A 19,539-nucleotide genomic window follows, 5' to 3' on the forward strand; every position below is an offset into this window, starting at 1 on the left:
TGTTGAGGGGCATCTGGGTTCTTTCCAGCTTCTGGCTATTATAAATAAGGCTGCTATGAACATAGTGGAGCATGTGTCCTTCTTACCAGTTGGGACATCTTCTGGATATATGCCCAGGAGAGGTGTTGCTGGATCCTCCGGTAGTACTATGTCACAATGCTTGTGGAAGCCCCTACTAAACATTTTGTTTTCTCTTAGGATTAAAATGTCTGGAAGGTTTGGTGATTTAAAATCAGTAAACAGAAACAATGATTCAGACCGATCCCAGCTAGTGTCTGGAGCCCTCGGGACTCCAGTGTAATCTCTAGGGTGCCCACCATCAAGACACCCCCCCCCAGTGGTTTACATGCAAAAATAAAAGCCGCAGAAGGCCCTCCTCCCCCCAAAAAATCAGTAAACAATCTCCTGAGATTATTTTGAGATAAACGCAGAAGAAGAGACTGCGTCTTTTCGCTCCTTACAGACACCACAAATGTGACTTACTCTGTTCCTGGAATGCAGGAGTGCATGGAAACGTGCATTATTATGGCATAGTATTTCTGCTGACTGCAGCGGTTGCCAGTATGATACTGTCCACTCCGAGTCAACATCAGTTTCACCTAGGTCATGTCATTCTGCTGTGTGGACAACTTGCTTGCAGTTTGTTTGTAGTTTACAAAATAGCTCACCTTACCATTTATTTCTGAGCCCTAGTGTGATATGTTGTGTGCAATGTTTTTCAAATTCCTAAATATATCTTTTCTGTGCGTGTTTTCCTGCTGCCTCCAGTTTCTTTACAAAGCCAGTGTGAGTATTAATATAATCATTTTTAAAACTAATTAATTCTTAAAACATAATTTCAGTAATCAAAGACTTTAATAATACTAAAAATAGTTGTAAAATGACATGTAGTTTTTATTTGAATTCTTAGTATGGACAGAGCCCACACAATGTGTTTGCTGAAATTTCTTCAAAGTAGTCCTGGAAAATTTATTGCTGTTATCCATTTTTTATATAATATAGACTGGAGGCTCAGAAGGAGTAAGCCACTGTCTGTTAGGAGAGGGCTCCCAAATAGGAGATTGAAAGCTTAAGGTCTTTATGAAGCCAACAGCCTTTAGTTCTGACACACTAGACCGTCTGATCTCATTCTGTATGTGGGGTTAACTAGGACTGGATTACTTATAGAAACTTCTCTTTAGTTTACATTGACTACTATATTTTATGCCTAATAAAACACCTGTTGATACTTCCAAATGTCTTCAAATTCATTAGCAGCAGCTGCTAATGTTTTCAAAATAGAATTTGAGAATATTTGCTGCCTTGAGTTAAGCCTGCTAATGTGACAAAATGTTGGCCTCCGGAAACTGCTCCTCTTAGAGCTTCTGTCCTTAGAGTTGTAGTACAAAATAAACCAGTCAGGTTGAGGATGGACATCTACTGCTTGAAGCCATTTTTTTCTTCACTAAATCCGTGATTGGTTCTGGTTTGAATGAGAATGTAAGCCCAAACTCTTTTATCCTTCAAATACTGCTCAATCCACTGTTACTCCTGTATGTTTCTGTGATTCTTCACTTACGATGAAGTACCTAATCTGCAGGAATAAGTACCTTGACAGAATGAACATACAGGTCTTGGGGGATGGAGTGAAGATTCACTAAAGCAATAGTTTTCTAGAGAAATAAGAAAAACAAAGGGAATTCCCTAATTTGAGTATCTGTGTTTGAGATTCTGACTTTTAAAACCTTGTCTGAGAAGCATTAAGAATCAAGAAATTGTTAGTTTTCATCAGTTCACTGAGTAACTACCCAGTAATGCCCCCTTTCCAGGGTATCACAGCAACAACATGGATTTAAACCACAGACTGACCTTCTGGGCTGATTAGAAGGAACACTGGCAGGTTTCAGTGTTCTGAGGCTCCTTCAGTGTCTGCAGATGACTGCAGCTTCCTCATGTCTTAAGTCTAATTTTTTTTCCGACTCAAAAGAGATGTCAATCTCTTTTGAGAGTTGGCATTTGGGATGAGAGCCTGTCCATGAAACTCCTTTGAAGGCTTATGTCTAACTACAATCATATTTTGAAGTACTGGCGATTAGAGCTTCAGTATGCAACTTTTGGACTTTTGGTGGATATAATTCAGTAATGAGCAACAACTTTACTAAGCAGTGTTGGACATCCTCTGGGACAGATTGGTTTAGGCTTTCAAGGAATTTAAGCTCTACATGGTACTGTGTTGAGATGTGTGTGTGTGTCCTCTGAAATACTGTCCCCACCTCCCTAATAGTACTTAAATAAGGAAACTTCATATGAATAGCTGAGCAAGAATTCTCTACCCATCGATCAGAAGCTCTTCACATTAAGAGAGCACTTTTTGTTTTAGAAAATGTAATTATTTCATCAAGTCTGTGTACATGAGATCCTGAAAAAGCAGTTCAGTGAGAGCATATGATTAAGGACTGAATTAATGGGAAAAGTAAATTTAATTAGAGAATAAAGAATAATATGAATTGAGTTTTTTAGGTGAGGAGGGCTTTTAGGAAGCCCTCTTCTGTGGAATTCTGTGGCATTGTGTTCAATCAGGAGTAATACTGAAGTTAGTGACTCAAAGTAAGGAAAACCATCAGCGAAGCAAGAACACTGGGGGAGACGATCATAATGAGGAACACTTCCTGGTGTGGAAAGGCTTCCCAGTCAGGATGTCCTACTCTCCTTCATGGTCCTTAAAGAGGGACGCCTCATGTGACTTCTTGAGCATTCAGTCATTTATTCAGCTGTCCAGGTTAAGAGAACACCTTTCTTATTAGAAAATACTTAAATCACTTTGAGACACAGAAGAAGAAATAAAATAGATATCGAGAGTGGATGGAGAGAAGAACTGGATGGGAGAGGGGGTGGGGGGAACAGGAGGGATCAAGTGTGTTGAGGGAGGCAAGAGAGAGAACTGTAATTAGTGGGGAGTGAGTTTCTCTTGAAAGAGCTACAAAATTCTAACAACTATATGAAGAAATCCTTAATGGTACTAATCACTGTAGGATAGTCAATTAAACCACAATGACACCTCATAGGGTTTTGATTTCAGAAAAAGAAACTATGGATTTGGAGGCAAGCAGGGAGAGGTATATGGGAGGATTTGAGGGTTGGAAAGAGAGGGAGAAATATTTTAATTAAATTATAATCTCAATTCCAGAGGTAGCAAATGCTAATGAAAATAAATACAAACAAATATTTGTCCATATTGATGGAATGTATGTTATAGTCACTGTAGAAAGCAAAATTTGGGAAGACTGAAATATTAAAAATAGTACTATAATAATATCCAGCAATCTTTTTTGGAAGTATATAATATCACCCAGTAATTCCACTTCTAGGTCTATTTCCAAAGGAAATACGTGTGTTGAATAGTTATGTACACTTTCATTTCTATTAAAGCATTATCAAAAATAACAAAGATATGTAAGCAATAAAGTGTCCAGTAATGGACAAAATTAATATAGGAGAAGTGAATGAAAGAATAAGTACACACACACACACACATACACACACACACACACACGTGACATTACATAAAGCAGAATAAGTCAAGCACAGATAATAAATACTCCATAGTCTCATTTATTGTTATCCAATAGCATGGTTGGCTTCCAGGTACTGAAGAGTTAGGATCAAGGGCACACACTCCTATTCTGCAGAGTTAGTGAGATCTGGAGAGCTAATCTGTAGCATTGTAGACATACAGGTGACACAGCATGCTCTTATACTGAAACTGCAAAGACATTAGAACATAAACACTATTAGCCCCTAAAATGGTAACTCTGAAGTACATCATATGTCAATTAGCTTGATTATGGCAAATGATTCACAAATTGTCAAAACATTATACTTCACACTTATGAATACATGTAATTACTTTGAGACAGCTACCCTTTAGTACCAGTGGGACTGTGGGAAGCAAAATCCTACTAATAAAATCCAGTTTGCTATTTGAAGAGTTTATAAAAACATCTAATTTATCACTGTGTTAGTAGGAGGGTAGATTTTAAGTTCCAGATTCACGTTCACAGCTGTCAAGTACAGATCAAAGCCACAGTTCTCTGAGTAACAATTCACATTTCTTTATGCTGTATTGCACATGAATCTCATGACACTCTAAGTAGAGCTGATGATTGACCCCTTGTATGTAGCTCTTTTCTTAAGAATATTTGATATAGAAACCAATGATAGCAAATTTTGTATTAAAATTTTTATGACCACCAGAAAGCAAATTTAAGAGTGTTAAATGGCTTTCATTGTACTTACTAAATACTAATTCAAGTACAGGGTTTTCTTTGTACTTAAAAACATCAAATGTTAGAAATGTTATCAGGAATTGCCCTTTCCTCTCAAAATATAATTGGCTTTATATCTTTTATGGTATAGTCCAGGAAGAATTTTACTGATACATACATAGTATTGTCCACACGGTACATACATAGTAAATTGGCAGATGCTTGGGAAGTTTTAATGAACATATTGAAAGACTCAAACTGAATATGTCCTTAACTTGTTGGTTAAAATCTACCTGTGGGATCTTTCTCAGGTCATTTAAGTCCCTATCTGCAGGAAAACATGACAAAGTGGAATTAGCATTGTGTAGTGCAGTTAGCCTTGTGGAATAGAGCTAGCATTGTGTAGTGGAGTTAGCCTTGTGGAGTGGAGCTAGCATTGGGTAGTGGAGTTAGAATTGTAGAGTGGAGCTAGCATTGTATAGTAGGGCTAGCATTGTGTAGTGGAGCTAGCATTGTGTAGTGCAGTTAGCCTTGTGGAGTGAAGCTAGCATTGTGTAATGGAGTTAGCATTGTGGAGTGGGGTTAGCATTGTGGTAGTGTTCCTTTTGTTTTCCACATCCACTATACATGTATATATTCTAGAAAAATGATTACAAATGAATGACAGCTGTCATTTTCTGGACGGTAATATTGTTACTTAGAATCTGTCATCTTCTCTTACTTCTCATTAGTTGTCAACTAATGAGTAGTTATCTCAGAGAGTGAGTGCATCTCTAAAGTCAGTAACACTGGATGGGCGGTATATTTGTCAGGGTAGATATTCTGATTTTTTTCAAGTAAATCTCATTTCTTGCAGCTTTAGAATTGTACAAACAATAAGTCTACACGTATTGTATAGATTCATGGAGCTACACTTTTTATGGAGCTACACTTTTTTTTTTTTTTTTTTTTTTTTTTTTTTTTTCAAGAAAGGGTTTTTCTGTATAGCCCTGGCTGTCCTGGAACTCACTCTGTGTGCCAGGCTGGCCTCGAACTCAGAAATCTGCCTGCCTCTGCCTCCTGAGTGCTGGGATTAAAGGCGTGCACCACCACGCCCAGCTGCTACACTTCTTATATGTGAAACACACATAGTCAAAGCCAATTATTCACTGGATATGTGGTTATCAACTTAGAGTGAGTGCATCTCTAAAGTCAGTAACACTGGATGGGCGGTATATTTGTCAGGGTAGATATTCTGATTTTTTCAAGTAAATCTCATTTCTTGCAGCTTTAGAATTGTACAAACAATAAGTCTACACTTGTTTTATGTATTTCTATATGTTTTCTTAATCACATTTCAAGTGATCAAAGTTTTTTATAGTTTCTCTGTATTAATGCATTGCACAATTTAAGACCCTATATTTATATTAAAAATATTTTTAACTTTTTATAATAAACTTTGAAATTATAACACACCATAACAAAATTAATCATGAGTCTATCTGTGAACTCCTAAAATATTAGCGTTACCATTCAGAGTAGAAATGGTAGCACTTCTCACGGGACTTTAGATTTTTACAGAAATCGATTTAGGTTTCTCCAAATTGAATTTTAACTTTTCTTCTGTTGTGAGGACTGAACCTCTTGTGTGTGCTAAGCAGGTGTGGTTTCACCTAGCCTCATCCATGCTCTCTCAGCCACAGTCATTGGTACATCATTGTGGCACCCAGTGGTACAGCCCAGCGTCTTCTGTTTCTCATCTTTCCTTACAGAGTCCTTTACAAAATCACATTTCCTTGGCCTCCAGTAAAAAATAAGAAAGCTACTTGCTGTAAAAGGCATTTTTGCAAGCACTTACTCAGTAGTCCAAGTAGAAATAAAGCTTGTATCACCCCCTCTTCTGCATTATTTCCTTTACCAGTGTAGAAAATTGCAGAAAGACTATACACCCTGTATTTTGCTTTATTCAGTAACAGAATATACTGTAAGGCCATGAGCCACTGGAAGTTAGAAGCTTGGTATTTCATATTACATTTGACATTTATTCTTGGATGAGAAGCTGATATGTGTCAATTGTTCACTTTATTGTTTCTGTGAAACCATAGTGATCACAATAGCTAGTTTACTACATCTCTAGAGTAACAGTGCAGTTTTGTACAGGGTTTGATTCTTGCTTTCTTCCTTATTTTTAAGCATTTCATGATTACCCATGTAAACATTGCTCTAATTACCAATTACCAGGTATGTTCATGTCATCGCTTGCTATATGTAGAAAATCTCTAAAAGGTGACAGTCTTACGATTCCTATTTTTTATATAATGGAATGGAAAAAATGGGTCATTCATTCAGGTCATTTATCCAATAGCAAATCATAAGTTTGAAAATTTGTCTGGCTTACTGACCTATGTCTTGCATATGATCACCATAATACCCAATGCTTCAGTGTGGCTGTTACCTTAAGTTCATAGAAATTAGAGTCCCAATTAGAGCTCCAAAGCCACTGAGTTAATTCTGTGACAACTGTCCTTGATTTGAAAGGCAAAGCTACTAGCTTTCCAGTCACAACTTGGACAAGGTCCTAGAATGTTCTATTGAGTGTTTGTTTGTATACATGACTACAGCAACTTGCCTGTCTTCTCCCTCAAGCTGCTGAATAGTAATGTAATTACATCCAGCCCTTCCATTTTGCCTCCATCCCTTGTGTTTTTTATCATTTGGTGATTAGATTACAATGTCAATGATTAACATGCATCATTTCCCCACTCTAAGCAATAAGCAACTCTCTGTTCCATGTTTGATGATGGTTGCTGGGTTAATCCACTAACTGTCTGTACCTTGATTCAAAATTATACACTGATGAATGGCGATGAGCTCCATGAAATACAGGAAGTGGCTTGTTGGCTGACACCACGATATGTTATGATTTGATATGACTGTGCATAAATGTTTGTACTCAATCATAATGGCAGAGAAATATATTAATATTGTAGAAAAGGAAAGAAGTGGAACAGGAAATCATCCCGAGGGGAGCATCTGTGGGCTGTTTAATAATAATAATGTTATAAAGCACTAGTATTTATCTACTTCCTAACAGTACACTAAGCACACTGCATGTATTATGGAACTCTTGGTTTATCAATAACTAATGAGGAAACTGAGGCATAAACAATTAAGGCCACAACTATATGGTAGAAAATCCAGGGTACCAATTTGGGCAGTCTCCTTTTCTGTGTTGACTTTATCCCTGTACACTGAGTATAACTCATGTTTTCTATCAATCACATAGTATCTTCTATCAAAAAATTGAAATTTTCTTATTTTATATTGCATCTCATGCATTATTTTTAACATAAAATACTCCATTTTATTCCATTGAAGACAAAGGTGTTATCATTTATTTTCTGTTCTTTATATTTTCAAAACAGTTCCCAGTAGTTGAAAAATCAAAACTCTACTGTGTTTTCTAGATCAGTGTGTTTTTTCTACTTCCAGTTAAGGACAAACAAAACCAATCAATCAAATAACAACAACAAAACATGTAATAATTAGTAAAATAAACACTACACAATAAATCTGGGTCTTCAGCCAAGAAAAAAAAATATCTGTGAGGTTGTAAATTTAGTTACATCATCCTGATTCTAGTAAATTGTTTTAGTCATCATTCAGGGAATGAGGATTTTGTAATAACTGCCGGGGTTGCTATTGAGGGCACAGAGGCACAGGCTAGATTAAGTGACTCTGATCCTTGTGCAGACGGGAATCACCCCATAAAATCAGGACTCTTGTTCTCAGTATTTCTCTAAGGTACTATAAATCCATGAATATGAACTTAAGATATCAGTAGCCCTTAATCAGGTTTTCCACAGTTACCTTTGAATCTTGTTTTATTATCATAAATAATTGTTTTTTATAGCAAAATCTATGAGAAGCTACAGATACCTGATAGAAAGATTTCATTAGTAGTAAGAAATAAGCCAGTGTTCCTTATTTACATACAGATTTCAAATAAAACAAGTTACAAAAAACCTGTTAACATTTCAAAGCTACTCAAAGTTGATTTGAGAAAAGGAATTACCAAGTTTCTCTTTCCAAGTTACTCTCATTAGAAAATATCTCATCTCTTGGGTGAAAAACACAATATTTTGAAAATAATAAACAGGTGTCTTGATACTAAATTATCTTTAATAAAATTATAAGCAGTGATGCAATCTAGAGGCTGCATTTCTTTACCTTATAATTGTCCCCAAGAAATTAACCAAGGTTTATTTTAAACTGCATGTCAATAGCTGAGCAGTTATGGGATACATCTTAACCTCCTATGCTGATCTGGCTACCCCCATCCCCATCCCATGATACTTGCATATTATTATTGATCTGGATCTTTGGGCTTCAGGTGTGTTTCCATGTTCTCTCTCCGGATCCATTCTTCGTGGCTTTCAATCTTTCATCCTCCTAGCAGATCTGAAACTCCCTCACTCCCTTCCTCTAGCTAATGGACTTCCCATCTTTTCTCCTGCCCAGCCATTGGGTGATCATCATTGACAAGGCAGAGAATAAATGGTAAGGATTTTTACACATACTTGATCAGGAATTCTTGCTATAAGCATTACAGTGTTGTGTCTGTACTGAAACAGCATATGAGGGTAGAGAAATCACCATTTGAATAACACATGGGTTAATATTACACACTGGGAGCAGAGGCCCTTGGTCTTGCGAAGATCATATGCCCCAGTACAGGCGAAAGCCAAGGCTAGGAAGCAGGACTGGGTGGGTTGGGAAGCAGGGGGGGGTGGGGTATAGGGGACTTTCAGGATAGCATTTGAAATGTAAATGAAGAAAATATCTAGTAAAAAACTGTTTAAAATATTACACAGCATACAAAACATTATGCCTACAGTAAATCTTAAAAATTAATTATTTTTAAAATATTCATCAGATCCCATGTAAAAATATCCTCATTTTAAATTGATTTTCTGTATTTGAAGTAAGTACACTCTTTTCTCCTCAAAATGAAATTGTGTGTCTGTGAGAGAGAGAGAGAGAGAGAGAGAGAGAGAGAGAGAGAGAGAATGTATGTATGTATGTATGAAAAATATGTCAAAAAAATTTATAAATCCTACATTTGTTCTTTTAAAGAGAACATTTGCTTGGGTTTGTTTGTTTGTTTATTTAGAGCTAGTTTTCAACTCAGGGTCTAGTGCATCACTACCAAACACTCCAACTCCACCAACACAACTTCACTGAAACAATATTGTCATTAAAAATAAAAATCTCTATATGCTGGAAAGGTGGTTCGGATACTGAATGCACATGCCACTCTTGCAAAAAACTAGAGTTCCGTTCCCAGCCCCATAATCAGGTGGCTCACAATGATCAGTGACTCCCACTCTTTGGGATTTAAAGACCCCCTTTGGTCTGAGTGATCAAAGTTCTATATATGGGCATGTACTCTCTCCTCCACCACACCACACACACAGTAAAATGCTTCAAAATGAATTTCATGTATTTTCCAGTAATTGGATTTTGACCTAAGGATGTATTTGAATGCTCATGATATATATGTGGGAACTTATTTAAAACAGTTATCTGCAATATGACTGCTCACATTTTATCTTGTTATTATAAAAAAATTCTTTGACAAATAAAGTATGAATTTTACATTAATATTATTGGGAGCTGAATAAAGAAAATGCTCAATAAGATTTAATAGAAATCATTATTGATGTTTCCTGTTCTATTTTTACATCATTAATATTAGGTAATTTCTTTTGCTTGGGCTCTGGTCTGTTATTATCAATTGCTGAAATGTGTACCTAATACTGCAGGCTAGTGAGTTACAGAATATGTTAAGTTAGGTAATAAAACACTTGTTTCTCTTGGGTGGGAAAGATAAAATAAGATAAGTAGGCCACATGCAAATCCAGCTTGAATAATGAAAACTGATCAGTAATGCATACAGAATTTGCAATATTATATGTAACATTGATAGTAGAAACATCTCTGCTTCATTATCTAACATGATTTGTGATATTTGGACGGACTTATGCAGATGAATGGAAAGCTTTTATTTTCTACAAAATTTATAAACATTAAATGAGTAAAATATATTTACATATAATTTTATTATGGATTACTCAGATATTTATCCCAAAAAGCTTTATTTTTCTAAATATTTGGAAAATACGAGACACTAATTTGAAGATAAGGAAGAAATATTTGAATCTCATTTTACCACAGTGATTTCATAGCATTTGCATATGTGGATTGGGTTTGGGAACAGAGCTCAGTGCTAGAGTACTGGCCTGGTGCACCTAAGTGATAAGAATTATTTTAGGCATTTTTATTAGATTTTATATCCCACCTCTTGTACTGGAACTACTAAAATAGTCATCCCATTAATGTTTATGTGCAGTCCCCAGGGAACAGGGAAATGAGAATGACGGTTTAAGAATATCTTTAGCACAGAAGAAACTGCCGGGGTCCGGTGTATATTTTGGTTTGTCTTTTTTGTGTCGTGCTTTATTTTATTATTCTAGCAGTTTTTATTTTATCAGTCCATGACCAGAGAATTCAAAGTACTGATTCATTTGAATCCTAATTCAGACAGGTCCAATCCACAAGGAAAATATGATGATGTGTGTTTTAGTGTTATAAACCTGACTAGAAAGCTGTAACACGTGAGTAAATGTCATGTTTTTTATTCTTGACACACAAAAACGTAAAAACTGGCATTAACATTTGAATAACAAACATTTATTGGAACAGTCCTTGCCACAAAACTACCTTTTTTTCTGTATATATACATATAAACCTTTGTACCTTAAAATTTATTGTCCTGAACAATGCCAAGGACCTTACATGACAAGTATCCCTGAGGGGATATATACAGCCAGCATCGTTCATTTTAAAATTTGTCAGTTCCTTACCTTATGTCTTTAACAACTTACATTCTAATTTTTTTTTTTTTTGGTCTGTAACTCATTACCTTTTTTCTAGTACTACATATTGTTGTCTCCTTGTTAACTTTAAGTTCATGAAACAGCTAATTTATTATTTTTTCTAATTAGGAGAAGGCTTGGGTAAGAAGTGATTTCTGGGCCATACTACCCATATTACTTTGTACTCAAAACACACACATAAAACCCAAAGATTAATAAGATTTTTAAACAGTGTAATATACAAATGTATGTGTGTGAGTGTGTGCATATGATATTGTAAATGTATATGGGTGTGTGTAAGTGTATGTGAGTGTATGTATATATATTTCTCTTAAAGATGTAATGAATACACAGGGCAGACAGCAGTAATAAAATATTTTAAAAGACATAAAATAAAATCTAGACCTACCTTCTCATCATTACACCATTTTTTTTAGAAAAGTCTTTGGTCTATTACATATATAAAAATGTAATTTCAGGATTTGTCATTCAAAAGTAATATTCATGAAGAAATACTTAGTATACCACATCATTTTGAAATTCCTATTAATACTGCATGTTTTGTTTTGTTTTCTCAGCACAGTGACCAGACTGTCCTTTAGTAACTTCAGCAGGGCTTTCATGACTCCCTTCAAGAACCAAAATTCTTGGATGCTCAAGATCCTAGAGAAAATAACATAGTGGCAATATTGAACCCTTTCATGTCCCACCATGTGCTCTGGGTCATCACTGGACAAGGCAGCACAGACAAGCATGGTCTGTGGATCAATGCTTTCTGTTCCTTGACTTCTTGGGAGTAAGGTACCATGCGTACAATGCTGCTATCACCTGTCACCCTCTGCTCTAAAAACAGTGGCTTCCCTGCCTTGCCACTCTTAAAGAGAGCCCAATGAGGATAGCTTAGCCTTTGAGCCTGTGCAGAAGCTCTGCAGCATTGGGATGCAGATCTCACCCTCAGTAGATAAGCTGTCAGAACTGCCAGCCACTTAGTGTGCTTTGCCTCTCCATAAATAATCCTACCAGGCAATCTCAGGCTGAATTTTAATTTGTAACTTTACTCTTTGAAATAGTTAAAGCATGTAATGACATTTTTATTAGGAAAATAATTACAATTTCCTAAACAAAATTCATAAAATAGCATGTAAAAAATACATACTAAAATTTCTTTTGTAAGCAAATTACTTTTGTAAGCAAGTCTCAGACTATTTAAACTAAATAATATATGTTGGAAATAACTTAGTGTTCACATGTTTGTGCAATACAACTCCTTTAAACAACACACTTTAAACAGGGCAAAGACAAATGGCATTGAGTACGTTCAAAACTTCATGGCTCGGCTTTGGTGTTAACCTGAAAGGAAAGTAATGAGAAATTTAAGAGCATAAGATATTTTATATTTACTCAGATTTATTTCTGTTGTTAGGTATTTTTCCAGCTCTGGTCCTATGTATTCAGAAGCCTCGAATACAGCTGAAGAGCAAATTATAAGAGTATTTTACAGAGGCTTTCCCTAGGAAAACTTTCTTCTTAATACATGTGTTTTATCAAGACACCTAATTTTTAATGTCATTTGATAATCAGCCTAAAAATGGATAGTTTTGAACAAAAGTATAGGGGTCTTGGTCTCATAAAATAGTCCATTTATTAACTAGTTCTTACCACTCATCCAAAAGATAAGTGCTTTTGTTGTTTTGTTTTGTTTTTAAACATTTTTTAATATTTTATATATACATTTTGGAATTATTGATCAATGTCATTATCATGCCTGCTATTTCACTTTTATTTTTTTAAATGAGGAGACAGCATTTAAAATATTTTCTTTTCTTTTAGCAGTTTTCAAATTTACAGTTCTTTGTTTTGTTTGTCTTGTTTTTCTTTATCAAGTATTCTTGGGGAAGAAAGAAGTCTCTTAAAAAGAGATTTTAGACTATTTAATGTTCCACATGTGAAATATATGAACAGCAAGTTTCAGCCATTCTTTGGGATTTCAAGTGAGTCAGAAAACTCAAGACATCATCCAAGCCCATAGCTAAAATGATGGCCAAATAACTGATGCAGGAGCCTTTGTAGTTGGAGACAACTGACCAAGGCTGGATTTGCTGTCCCAGAAGAAGCACTGGCCAGGTAATATTCTGAAGAGCAATAGATTCAATATATCACCTTGAAAATGCCATGGGGAATAAGATGAAGTATTTTCTTAAGGTAAAATGTGCCCTTGAATCAGCATGGCTATGCCTTCAACACCATGTTATGACTTTTCAGCCTAGTTAATCTTGTTAAAGGTGATAAGTAGATGCCTAAAATATTTTGAATTACAGTATCCCCACCTTGGAATGCCATTTTTTGTAAGTGTTACAGATTGAGATCAGACAAGACACTCATGCCCTAGAGGTTCGAATTCCAGCAGAATTTCACTCCCTCCAGAGAATGTTTCTAACTCTGAGTCTGATTCAAACACCCCTCCTCCGAGCTCCCAGGATGTGTGTGCAAAGTCACTGAAGCTTATCTCAGCAGTCAATTTATTGATCTTCTGTACCACTGCATAATTTTCAGAGCTCTGAGGACATCTGATAGCCTTTTGCAAGCTTGTAGCATAGTGCCCAGTAAGACTGTTGCTGCTAAGTGACTCTGATGAATGAACAATAAACAACGGAGCTGGTGATAGAGGAGCGACAATACCAAATGACGGGTTTCCTTTAAAATCCCTCCAAAGAATGACTAATGGGATGATTTACCCATATCAGAATAATAATTCAAAATTACGCTGAAACCTGGAAAATTTAGTGCATGTTTTTGCATGATGCAATGATAGATTAACGTCTGGAGTTAAATTATAGTGATCTTAAATAAAGAACAGGCAAGAAAAGCTGAGGTCATTACATTTATAATTTCTCTGGGCTCTATTTGTGCAATTATGTATTTGCTTAATTTCATTCATCTTACATAGTAGATTTATCTTAGATAAACCAACTGTGTGTGTGTGTGTGTGTGTTTTAACATAGCATAAGAAAAGCACATTTGTTTTAAGGGAAATACAAGAGGATGCATGGTCAGTCAATTTATAATTGAGTAAAAAGGAATAAAATAGTCTGAAAGTTAATAAAGAATAATAGTTAACAGTAGAAAATAATCAATAATTCAAAAATGTTATTAGAGTCAGAAGATCACTGCTTCTTCTCAAAAGCAATGAAACCAGAGGCATAATAGGCAAAATGAATTAATTATGTAAGATTGATCAAACATTCTTCTTATGGCTTCATCCTAAAAACAGGAACAATGTCTCCCCTAGTAATAACATAACTAAAAATAATGACAAGATGCCTAAGTTAATCATGTCAGTGCAGATTTGACTATGATATTAGGAAAGTTTATGAATCTTGCTTTTCAACACTATGGAATTATATTTGACACTGCATCCATCAATCATTTTATCTTATTTTGATATGAATATTAATACATAAACAAACTGTAGTCTGGAAATCTTTTTTTAAAAAGAAATGCATTGTGCCACATTTGTATATTCAATGATATATTTTTGAACAAATTAACTTTATATAATGTACAAAATTTTGAATTTGCTGCAGATCAAAAGCATATTCATATATGTATCCATATTCATTTCTGCATATGTGTACATATACATGATGAGATTATGCCTATTTCTATTTAAATGACTAGAAGGACATGAGATTCATGGATCTGTAGCTTTATCTAGAGAATTGATAACCCTGAAAATCATTGACATGGTGCTCTTTGTTGTCTTGGGTTCTTTATGAGTGATGCTAAATGATAATAGCAAAGAAACAAACTTATTTGCAAATATCTTTCTAAGTTTTTACATTAGAGCTGGGGTGTTGGACACATGGAAAAAGCCATCTGAGTGTGCATATATGCCAAAATTTTATTCAAATGAAGAAATAGCCTCTTCTACAGTGAATTTTATAAAATTAATTTACACGAAAGAAATAGTCTGTTAACCAGAGTCGAGAAATGTGAAATAGTATTTTTCCATAAGTGATTAATAGGTCATTATTATGATCAATTTTTGTTTCTTTTACTTTATTTTTCAAACACATTCATTCTATTAATGTATGCTATACTGTATTAATAAATATTTTCAAATTGTAAATCAGTTAAGCACTGATATAAATATACTTATGTTACATAAAGTGAAACATATTTTGCTAAATACTTCAAAGAAATATTATTTTCAGCAATTTCAGGTGAGCCAAAATATATTTTTCTTATATTTCCTCTAATTATATGGTTGACTGTAAAAGAACAATAATCACTATTTCCTCACAGTAAATGGTTTTGAGAGTCATTAACTACCTTAGTTTTGCTTCAGCCATTAATCTGGGAAGGCATTTATTACTTTGCATATTGCAAAGCAATAGAAAATATCAGTTAATTAATTCCACTGGGAGATTTTGGCACCAACATAAACAACATTAAAAAAAATAAGTTAACCTTATAGGGAAATAGAAAATACTCTATATAAATTGTTCACACAAGGAGGATGAGCAGCACACATAAATATTATTTTCATGGTCATAGAAGAGACAAGCAGCTGCAGTTCAGCTCTTCTAAGAAATGGAGGGGATAGGGACAGCCTTTGATGGAGATGAAGCCAGCATACAATACCTCTTGCCTCTTAATTGTGTGGACTCTTGGGAAATCTTGAGCCGGGACTTGCTTTATTGATTGCCAGTTATGAGATCCTACACAAAGTATTTCTCTTCCCTAAACCTGGATTTCGTCAACATGAAATGTAATAAAAACAAAAGTACCCCAAAGTGAATATTTAAAGAATTAAGGTAGTGTGTATAAAATGTTCTTGGGAGCAACAATTAACTTATCTGAAAGAGTAGTGTGAGATGTCTGAGGAATATAACTGCTTCACTCCTCCATCTTGTCATAACAGAAAGAGAAATCTAAAGTTACAGGGAAAAACACCTATTGTTATTTAAGATCTACAGACAGAGATGCAGGATTCCTGGAAAATGTAACTACATTGGGATGCAGCTCAAATTTAAAGTCTGTTGTTATGTTCCATTCATGACCTTAAGTACCTAGTTTTGAATAACTGTAATATATTATCCAGTGTATGCTCAGGCCTATTATGACTATTTTAGACTTTTTTTAGTCAAGTGGATTGTATGCCTGTGATGAAAGATAATTAAATGAACATTGCTAATTTATCTGCATAATGATATTAGCATTAACCTCATCATTACTTTTTTAAAGGAATATATATATACACACACACATATATACATATATACATATATATGGAATATATTAGAAATATTGTTTATTTCCAAACTGAATTTCCCAAATTATGAAATGTCAGTGTAATGCAGAGATAAATTATCATACTTACAACACATATGGTAAAATTCTCTTAAAATGTAGGTAAAGGCATCCATGTAAATTAATTGAATTATTAATTATTTAGTGAATACCTGATGACATGTTTATTCTTCTGTTATATGAGCATCCTATTAATTCTGTAATTAACTTCATTCTACATATCAGATATTTCATTAAAATTCATAACAGTAGCCATATTACAGCTATGAAGTAGCAACAAAATAATTTTATGGTTCTGGGTCACTACAGCGTAGGAGCTATATTAAAGAGTCATACACTAGGAAGGTTGAGAAGCACTGCCTCATGCTGCTACTGATGACAGCACCATCTACACAGTTGGAACTAGGGAGAAGCTGTTCTTCCTTTACTTCCTATTAGGAGATAGTATTAGTGATTCTCCTACAGATTATGTACGTGATGGTTTTCTGTGTCAACTTGACACAAGCTGTAGTTATCACAGAAAAAGGAGCCTCCCTTGAAGAAATGTCTCCATGAGATCCAGCTGTAAGGCACTTTCTCAATTAGTGATCAAGGGGGGAGGTCCCATTGTGGGTGGTGTCATTGGGTTCTATAAGAAAGCAAGCTGAGCAAGCCAGGGGAAGCAATTCAGTGAGCAACATCCCTCCATGGCCTCTGCATCAGCTCCTGCTTCCTGACCTGCTTGAGTTCCAGTCCTGACTTCCTTTGGTGATCAACAGCAATGTGGAAAGTGTAAGCTGAATAAACCCTTTCCTCCCCAACTTGCTTCTTGGTCATGATGTTTTGTGTAGGAATAGAAACCCTGACTAAGACAGATTATGAAATGATTTTTCCCATTAATTTCCCATCACTTTTGCAGTCTGATAAAGGCACTTATGCAAGTTTTGCCCAAAATATTTCTTGCAAGAGCCTCTTAGCCTGACTTCTGTATTTACACCATCTAATCCTTTTTCTACATAGCAGTTAGTGATGATCATTTAAAATTGCAAATCAGATCATGTCATCAGTTGACTTATTCCTTTAGCAGCTTTTCACTATACTTAGAATGAAATTCAATTTTTTTCAGTGGTTTAAAAGGCCCAGTGTGGGGGCTGGTGAGATGGCTCAGTGGGTAAGAGCACCCGACTGCTCTTCCAAAGGTCCAGAGTTCAAATCCCAGCAACCACATGGTGGCTCACAACCATCCGCAACGAGATCTGGCGCCCTCTTCTGGAATGTCTGAAGACAGCTACAGTGTACTTACATATAATAAATAAATAAATCTTTAAAAAAAAAAAAGGCCCAGTGTGGTTTGAGTTCAGCCCATTGCTCCAGCTTTGACATGTTGCTTCATGTTTCTATCTTTCTAATAGAGACTTTTGTGCATAAAAGTGACTTCATTTCTGTGCAGAATATTGTTGCATCTTCTTCTTTCCCTCTCTCTCTGTTTCCATGTCTGTCTCTTTGGGCAAGTAAGACTTATTCTTTTCTCTTCATACTACTTGTTTCTTCTTACCATTAATGGTACTGACAATATTATATTATATGTTATATTATATTAGAGTAAACACCTTAATCTCTAGATTCATCTTCTTCCATTTCTGGCTTTCTTGATATCACATAACAGGCTAGAACGGAAGTACTTTTTTTCCTGGCTGCTCTCAATTTGTTTCTGTGGAATGGAAAGTCAATGAGGGCAGAAGTCATGCCCTGTCTTTTTGACTGTATTGTTACCATTCAGCACTAAGTCAAATGCAAGCATATACAAATATGATTTTGAAGAAATGAATGACTCTTCTGATCAGTTTTCCATTTCTATAGTACATGAAATAAAGTGAAATTTCTATCTCAGCTCACCTGTAGGCTTCAGTTTGTGGTCTGTAGTTCTTTTGACTCAGGATCACAGGAAGGCAGTAATACATCGTGATGCGTGCCCAAAGAATTGAATGAGAGAAATAAAAGAGTATGGTTGACTACCTCTCTCCCACACTTGGGGACCCAGTGAGCTATATTCCCCCTCTGAGACTCACACTTCATTAGATCTTACCTTTGCTCAGGTCCCATGTTTAGAACTAAACTTTAGTGGATGTTTGGGGAACACTCAAGATCAAAACTACACTATTACTTGAGGAGAAACGAAATCCAGGTTTTTTAGTCTAACTAATGCAGTAGATGAGTGATTGTTATGAACAGCCACATCTGAAATATAATGTTGCTTCAGATTAAAACTATTCGGGAAGTATTTCTGATTTATTTAGATCAAATGGTAACTGTGTTTTGGGGGTAAGAAGCATTTCACATTTACGTAGCATCACTGGTCATAAATGTGGGCTATTTCTCATAGACAAACATAGGCATGTGCATCTGGCCACAGGTGAACCTACATTTTGTTTGTGCACTTTCACATTATTCTTTTGTGTCAGATATTAAAATGTGGAATTTCATAAAAGATTCTTCAATTAAACATTGGTATTTTCAGCCGGGCGTGGTGGCGCATGCCTTTAATCCCAGCACTCAGGAGGCAGAGGCAGGCAGATTTCTGAATTCAAGGCCAGCCTGGTCCACAAAGTGAGTTCTAGGACAGCCAGAGCTATATAGAGGAACCCTGTCTCAAAAAAAAAAAGAAGAAAAAAAAAACATTGGTATTTTCACTCAACATCTTGTGTAGGGTTGAGAATGTAGCTCAGCTGGTGAAGGGCTTTCCTAGCACATACGAAATCTTATGATATGCCTCCAGCATAGCATAAAAGTGAACACAATGGTACAAACCTTAATCACAACACTTAACAAATCAATAGAAAATGGCCAAAGGTATCATTGTCTACACAGTCAGATTGATGTTAGCCTAGGATAAAGAACATATTAAAACTTTCTGTATAATTCTTGCTAACTCAATCATATAGAAAGCCTTATTCAGGACAATTTCACAGATATTTGTTTTTAGGTTTTACCAAAATATATTATGTTCAAGCAACATTTTCAAACAGGTTATGGGCTCATTGTCTATAATAATTTTTATTTTAACATTTTCATTTCATGGAATTGTA

The 19,539-nt window shown here is 35.3% G+C and overlaps 1 protein-coding gene across 5 annotated transcripts in view; it reads left to right on the plus strand.

Moving 5' to 3' along the window:
• Ralyl (RALY RNA binding protein like) overlaps positions 1-19,539 on the plus strand; it is a 677,233-nt gene that overhangs the window by 16,556 nt on the left and 641,138 nt on the right. The gene's annotated exons all lie outside the window — the stretch shown is intronic.

This window comes from Mus caroli, chromosome 3 (assembly GCF_900094665.2).
Source record: "Mus caroli chromosome 3, CAROLI_EIJ_v1.1, whole genome shotgun sequence".
Lineage (NCBI taxonomy): Eukaryota > Metazoa > Chordata > Mammalia > Rodentia > Muridae > Mus > Mus caroli.